Source organism: Conger conger, chromosome 10, assembly GCF_963514075.1.
Source record: "Conger conger chromosome 10, fConCon1.1, whole genome shotgun sequence".
Taxonomy (NCBI): Eukaryota; Metazoa; Chordata; class Actinopteri; order Anguilliformes; family Congridae; genus Conger; species Conger conger.
In genome coordinates this window covers 13,768,439-13,775,378 of record NC_083769.1, presented here as the reverse complement: position 1 = coordinate 13,775,378, position 6,940 = coordinate 13,768,439, and positions in this window count along the sequence as shown.

Sequence of the window (6,940 nt, the reverse complement as noted above, 5' to 3'; positions counted from 1 at the left end):
ACTGCTTAGTATCACATAGGTCCAGTGTTTATATTCAGCAGCGAAATGATTACTAACGAGCCTCTGAACGATAAGAACATTCTCAGTAGCAATAGCAGTCGATCTTATTTCCGGTGATGTTTATGTCACTGCATGTCTGATATAGGCCTCGGATTCGCGTTTCTTTCTCAATGTACTTTTAAATTCGTTAATAATAATAAAAATAATAAATGCCACACCCAGCTGTCCCTGCATAGGAACTTAAATATTCGCATAGGCTACATAGCCGAGCATTGTAAATATGTAACTATCATAGTTACAACTCTTTAGCCACCCAACGTCAAATGTTGGCAAACCCAGTAAGACTGGATTAAGCACAAATCCTAGCAAGTGATTGAATGTGAGCTCGCCGCGTTTTCAATATTTCACAGTGTTTCACATAAAGCTGCAAAGATTACAGTGTGCTACTGCAAATTCCACTGGGGCTAAATTCACTCCGCTTCCCAGATTTTTTAAAGCAGAACACGGCGTCTGGAATTGGTGAATATATGACTTTGAGAGCCATACACCCTCAGGTTTTAAATGTGCCGCTCGGATATGCCTGGAGGCGGCGTGACGGCGTCACCGTCACTTCTGTTACACGACATCCGTAGGGAGACCCCCCTGTCGATTTACATGGACATTCATCTGCTACAAAACACCAACAGGAAAGCAGAATCGCGTTAGGTTATTATTTGGTGTAAACTCAGGATGTCCCTAAATAGCCTAACCGAAGTGCATCAGAAATCTAAAATATAGAATCTGACTTCATAAAACACAAGTAATCGGAATAGCTATACTGCTGTCATTTTGCATTAAAACGAAAAAATATATATCGATGTGTCAGTTTTGTAACTCTGCATCTCTAAGTATACAGTAGTCTACTCTCTCCCGTTCAGATGTGTCCGAGCAGACTTTGGCGGCCAAACCTTCGCAAGTATAATCACGTGACTCAGTCGAGTTGGAGAATTGGGAAAAAACGAGGACCAAGAAAAGGCACAGAGATCTTGATAAATTATAAATTGGTGTGACTTGAATGAAGATTATACAACGGCTTCCTGGGTTGGGGGTCCTGAAAAGCACAAAGGATTGTGGTATTTCGCTCCATCAATCACGTGCGGCTGGGCCTGAATTTTTTTTTTTGGGAACTGCAAATGTTTATTTCTACTTTGGACATTTACAAGTAATGTACATTAGCGGAGAGTAAAAAACAACGTACGGTCGCGGGAGAACGTTAGCTTCTTCCAAAGGTATAGGAGAATTGTAAAAGAAAGGGCCTGACTTGGCCATGACTTTCGAGCGGCGCTGGAAACAGCGGGCCCAGAAGAGTGTTTCTGAAGCCATTATGTAGCTGGACAGCGGAGAGAAATTAATGTGCACGACAAAACGTAGCTTCCCCGTGATCTCTTTCTAGGCCCTGTCGCCTTCATGTCGCGAAGCTGAATAGGTACTTTATTGAAGTTTTGGGCTAACGGCGAGGAGGCCGGGTTCACTGAGAGGCCACATTTTCTGTTCCATTAGCTTCGTTTCAGCCGTGATGGCCGACCTTTACAACCCCTTGACCTGGCTGGCTCTCTCAACGTGTACCTTCTGTGTGCGCTCTCGTAGGTTTGCATGGGCCCCGCCAGTCCTCTTGCTTTCTTTGTGGATTTTTCTGCCGTATTAATGGGAAAGGGGGAAAGAGGGCAGGTCTTAATGTGTTACTGCGTTGCGGGTCTCCGGGGTGACCCGAGAGAAAGGGAGAGAGAGCGGTGAACTTTCGGGCAACTTCTTGACTCGCGCCCTGTAGCTTTCTAAGGGCGTTCTAGAGCGGTTGACGGACCTTGTCTCTGATCTGTTCACCTCCGCGTGCACCCGTCAGAGGTATGTGAGTATAACGCCAAACTTCTTATCTCAAAAGAGAGACAGGGAAAGACAGCTTAGTTGTACATGACGTCAGATCAGGGTGGGACTGGGTGTCTTTTTGAAACTAGACTCCAAATATAAAGAACACGCCTTTGATATAACCTGCAAATGGTGGTTTTGTCTTGGAGAGACGCCAAAACGTTAATAATGAACCAACCGTACTGTACAAACTACACCATACAAGTGTGTATATGTCATGTGTATCAGTTCCTTTTATCACATGTCGACGGTAGTGAGCTATGACAGTTTATTTAATTTGAAGTTTGGTCTGATTTCGGTTGTCGTACACTGAGTGTCAGCATTGTATTGATGTGGTGGTCTGCGAAATTATTCGAGACATTGTTTGATAATACTTGCTTGTAAAAGGCCATGGGTAAATTATTGCCCTTGTTAGAAATTGTATGTCGGTTATTTTTAAGATATAATACTTTTCCGTCTCTCCGTAGGCTAAATGACAATTCCAAAGTCGAGTTGTGAAAATAAAAGCTGACTGTCTTTCTATGATGTTGGAGAAAAAAGCTCCTTAAAAAAAACAAAATCTCAACCGGATAGGCTATTGTGCTGCGATGAAAAATGTATCAGAACAGATCCCGGACCCCTAGCTTTTATATTACTTATAATTTACAGGGGGAAACATGGGGAGGAACCGTTTTCTCGAATTAATACCTTCTAATGTAGATTTTGGTCGTAAATTAAGACATGGTTCTATAGTACCTATACATAACTATATATTTTTTAGTTATAAACCTGAGTACTATAAAATAATTAAGAAAGAATAAGAAGCTGTATTTTTTAAAGTATATTTGATTTAAGAATCACAATGGTTTAACATGTTGTAACAGACATAATGGGCACCAAGACTGCCATAATAGCGTATAACTCATCTTTATTGTGGTGTCGTATATCTCCATCTCCTAACATGGGTTTATGGGTTTCCTAATGTGTCTGTCTGATTTATTGTATTTGGCAGGAAAGAAACGTTTTTTTGTAGTTTATTATTTTTAAATACACAATTTAATTATATAAACATACGTAATTCTAAATTGTCTCGCTGTTTTCTTGTACTGTGGTGTAATTACACTATGTTCTAGTCTTGGGAGGCTTAAAGGCTCAAAGGTTAAGACAATATTCCCCCCCCCCCCCCCCCCACTTTCCTGTGAAATACGCTGGTACTCTCAGTCTGCTCTCTCTACCTCTCTCTCTCTCTCTCTCTCTCTCTCTCTCTCTCTCTCTCTCACACACACACACACACACACACACTCAGTGAACACTTTATTTAGGTAGCCCTGTACACCAGCTTGTTAATGCAAATATATAATTAGCCAACCGTATGGCAGCAACTCAATAAATAAAAGCTTGCGGACATGGCCAAGAGGTTCAGTTGTTGTTAACCTCCTATTTCAGATTTTCGTTATTTCGGGAAGATTATGTGTTTAAATAAGGCCAGGTCAAACATGTTATCGCATTTTAGCCGTTACTGTCCCTCCCGTTTCACTCTCTGATTCTCTGGCCTATTACCCAACCAACCTCCTCCCTTCCCCCTTCAACTTCATCGTCAAAACCTGAACGATATGAAATATCGTCCAGTCCAACAGAATGCATCGGGTAATTAGCACCTAATGAGCATTTCTGCACGACCGGGACACATATTTTCTAAATAAACTCGAAAAATTCACGATATCACGTGGGAATATGACACCACCCAGAAGATGCTGGTGCTTAGCTGTGACGCCCAAATTCGTTTACTCGCACAGGTGCCGCACCAACGCCGACACAGTGAAAAAGATAACCGCACTAAGACCAGAATCTCGGCCGTGTGTGCGTTTATTTTAAGTACTTATGTAGCAGCATAAGTCGTCATGGCCTATAAATATAAGGGCACCACCACATTCATGGGTACTGATAGGCCATAGAGGACAAGCTATTCGGATTTAGCAGTCTCGTAGGCGGAAATACAGGAACACTTTTACCGAACGCGCGGCAGATGGTGAAAAAGGATGCCTTTGTCATTCGCGTATAGCATTTGGCGTTCATGAATAGATTGCCGCTGCACATATTAATAAAAAGTTCATAACAGGGGATAAAAAGTTGAGTGACCACGTACGACCCATTTGAATGAGAGGTTGCTAAAGTAACCACAGGTGTATTGTACAAAAATGGCTTGCCTGGCAGGCTAATATTTCACGTGTTCAACTCATTTCAATATTTCACTGTAACCGGACGTGTTCTGTGATTTCAGCTCTATAAATGTAGTGTATAGCAAGCAGACTGCACAGGAATTGACAGAAGTAGACTCATGCAGTTCTAAGTCTTAGAATGTTTTTAAAATATAAAATATTACTATGTAAAAACTCAATTGACATATCTCGTTCGAGTGTGGTTAGTGCTGGCTTTGAACTCTTTGAGGAGTAGTTTGTATGTCATTAACATTAGAATGCTCGGTTAAGAACATTGCAATGACGTATTTGTAATCTCACATCTTATAGGGTAAAAAGCAGGCCTCACCTAAAAAATAACTAAATACCATAGGCAGTTTGACATATGCCATAATTATTTAGAAAGCTAAATAATCATCAGCCATTTTATATACCTTTAACTCACTTAACTTTTCTGCAGTTGAATAATCCTGAATGGTGTTATTCAAATAGGCACAACAATCTAGAGAGTGTGAGGGAAAGACTGAATGTGTGTACCTCTGTGTGTGTGTTTTGAGTTCTGTTACCCCCTTTGGTTACAGGTGTCCATTGAACCCTAAATATGAATCCCACAGCCCTATACAATGCCATGAAAAAGTATTTCATGATTTCCTCTATTATTGTATGGTTTTAGATCTTTAGACAAAATGTAATATTAGACTAAGGGAACCGAAGTAAACACAAAATGCTTTATTAATATTATTATTAAAATTATTTATTTGAAATATAATTGCCCCCTTAAACTTATAATTGCCGCCTAACACTTCCTATAATTTCAGTCTTTCACATTGCTGTGGTGGAATTATCTTCTCTGCAGAACTGCTGCAATAAAGATTGGTATAGGTTTTGAAGCATTGACTGTTTTCATAGCATCTCTTTTGGGTTCAAGTTAAGACTCGACTAGACCACTTCAAAACATAATTTCTGTTGGTTTTCAATCATTCACATTTGGATTTGCTTTTGTGTTTTAGATTACTGTCTTGTTACATATACACATATTGTCTTGTTTTATATATATATATATATATATATATATATAAAGCAGAATTATTAGTAACAAGTTATTTAACAAGACTATATATATGTAACAAGACAATAAATGTATATGTAACAAGACTATATGTATTGTCTTGCTAAATAACTTGTTAATAATAATTAGGCTTCAGCTCAGGGACAGATAACTGGACATTCTCCTAAAGAATGTTCTGGAACAGAGCAGAATTCATGGTTTCCTTCAATCATAGCGAGTTTTCCAGGTCCCAAGGCAGCGAAGCTTCCCCCACCATCACACTGCCACTATGGCATTTGACTTTTAGTATGCATTTGCTTTATGCCAGATATAATGGGACCAGTATCATTGAAAAAGTTCCACTTTTGACTCATCTGTCTAAAGAGCATTATTCTAAGAGGCTTGAGGATCATCCAGGTGCTTTGTCTTTGAAGAGCACCGATGTGTTTCTTGGTTGGCAATGCTTTCCACCTTGCCTCTCTCCCACCTTGGCCCAGTCTCTACCTCATTGTAGAGTCATGAACACCAACATTAGCTGAGGCTAGAGAGGCCTGCAGGTCTTTGGATTTTCTGGGATAATTTGTGCCTTCCTGGATGAGTTGTCACTTGGAGGAATTTTCACAGGCCAGCCGGCCACTCCTGGGAAGATTCAGCTCTGTTCCGAGTGGTCTCCATTCGGTCATAACGGCCACCACTGTGGCTCGGTGTAGCCACTGAGCTGTTCCAGACTGATGTATTTCAACAACTTTTTTCTCAACTCTTCTGGAATTTCATTTGATCATTTGATCTTGGCATACCAAACCTACAAACTGAACTAAAGCAGTTCTGCAAAGCAATGTTGGCTGAACTTACTTCACAGCGACGTTAAAGTGTTTGGTTGCAGTTATTGCTGCTGAAGGTTACTTAAGTTCAAGGGGGTAATTGCATTTCTTACATGGGTGATATCGATGTTTGAAAACTTTTTTTCATTTAATAAACAATGAAGGAATGAATAGTTAAAATACATGTTTTCTGTCTTTACTCGGGTTCCCTTTGTCTAATATTACATTTTATCCAAATATCTGAGACCATTCAGCATGACAAATGTGTAGTAATAAAGAAAATCTGCAAGGGGGAAATACCTTTTCCACGGAGCTGTACCTTCAAATGGTGAAGTGACAGGATTATGGCGTTTATTATTATTTTTTAAATCACGTAATTTTAATATTTTCACGTGAATTAAAATATTTTCATGTGAAATAAAATGTGACATGAGGAATGGATATTTTCACATATGAGCTTTTTTCGCATGATATTTAAAACAAAACATGAGATGAAATCACTTGAAATTCGACATTTTCACACGTGACTGACTTTTTCCAAACTACAAACATTTGACTTTAAATAGCAATATTTGACCTTTTCTCTCTCTCATCTTCTAAGTAAGATTATTCGCATGTTGGGTGTTCACATGTGGTTTTTGAACACGTGATTTTTTGTGATGAGACAATGTGTTGTCTACTGATGAAAACAATGATGACAGTGCTGAATGCACGGCTGCCGATGATAATGGTGCTTACGCTGGCGGTGAGTCGGTATTAGTCATTTTAATGAATGATGCTGAATAATGACGACAACGACGACAACAATAAAGGCAACATTATCGACAGAAACAACAACAGAAATGCAGGATCCGTAACTTCCAATGCAGCTCTGTGGTTTGTGCTTCACAGTTTTGTCGTGGTTACGGTCTCTATAGGAATGAAACGTCCTCGAGAGCTACCGTGGCCTGCACTGCGCGTCGCCCACACAAATCAATTCGGTTGTGTTTTAA